Below are 1,333 nucleotides of genomic sequence, written 5' to 3' on the forward strand. Positions count from 1 at the left end.
CCCCGCCCCTTCCGGAGCGGCGAAGGTGACGAGCCGGACCGACCTATGCGCAGGGAGCGGGGGGGGGGGGAGAACGCCAAGGAGCACTTCCCGCCCTGTCTTTCAGCTGCCTACACTATGGCTTATTGTAAAATACCAAAGTCTGATTTATAGTAGAGGTGGAAGCGTTACCATTTACCTAAAGGCAATTGGTAGAAGGGATAAACTTGCATTTTATTAAGCCACCCCTCCCCTCTGAGAGGCAGGATAGAATAACCCAAGAGGAGGCAGACGAGAGTGCGCATGCGCAGGAGGCGTCGCGCCGGCCCGGTCGGCGCCAGGGTTGTCTGTGCTGTGGCTGCCCCCGGCGCCCGCTTGTCTCGCCGGTCCCACGGCCTCTCCAGAGGCTGGGGACGGCAGATAGCTCCAGCGAGGAACGAGTGGAGGCGGGAACAGGCGGGAGCTGCGGCCGGCTCAGGGGTGGTTGGCCTTTCCTCCGCCTCCCGTTCTCACCTCACTCACCGCCCGGTCCTGAGGTGGTGGCAGGTGCCGCGTGTCCCTGCGTGTAACAGGCACCCGGGGCCGGGAGCACCGATTTTGTGCCCCCTCAGTGCTCTATAAATTAGGGCAGTGTCTGGTGGGGAAAGCTGCCGTCTACAGGGAGAGGACAGCTTCCCCATGTTTGCCTTCACCAGCTGCTTAGGCCTCATGCACAAGGAAGGGAATAGGGGTACAGGTGGAGCTTCTGTAATAAAATGGATTATGGCTTGAGAACACATTAGCCAAGACAGCAGAAAGAAACTCTCTTTTCTCACGCATTACAAGGTTAAAGGAAGGGGAGGCTGAAGCATCTGGTACTGCTTATCCTTCTGCATATTTTTCATTAGGTTGCTTATTCTCTTCCCAAGAATCGTAGTAGTTATCAGGACTGAAAGGTGGAAGGGCATGTTGTCCTGACCTGAGCAGTGGAAAGAGCCTGTATCAGGGCACAGAGCGGGATGAGTCCTGTCGGGTTATTCCCCTGCTATGGTGGATTTTTGGCTGGGGAATGGCAGGCTGCATGCCGAGGTCCCAAGACCCTGGTCCTCTCCCTGCAGGGCAAGGCAGTGTTTAGTAATTGCAGCAACAGCTTTCAGCAGACGGTCGTAAGGGCTTGCCCTGGTTTCACATCTAATAACTTCGCTAATACTACTGAATCAAACCCTGCAAGCTTCTGAGTGACAGGAATTATTTTCCATAGGTGAGGAAAGCACAGAGCAATTTAGTAAGGTTCAACATGAATTTTGTAACAAAGCAGATAATAAAGTCCAGTGCTCCGTCCCATGCCTGCCACAGAGCAACCCTACTGCCATTT

This window comes from Falco peregrinus, chromosome 5, assembly GCF_023634155.1.
Source record: "Falco peregrinus isolate bFalPer1 chromosome 5, bFalPer1.pri, whole genome shotgun sequence".
Lineage (NCBI taxonomy): Eukaryota > Metazoa > Chordata > Aves > Falconiformes > Falconidae > Falco > Falco peregrinus.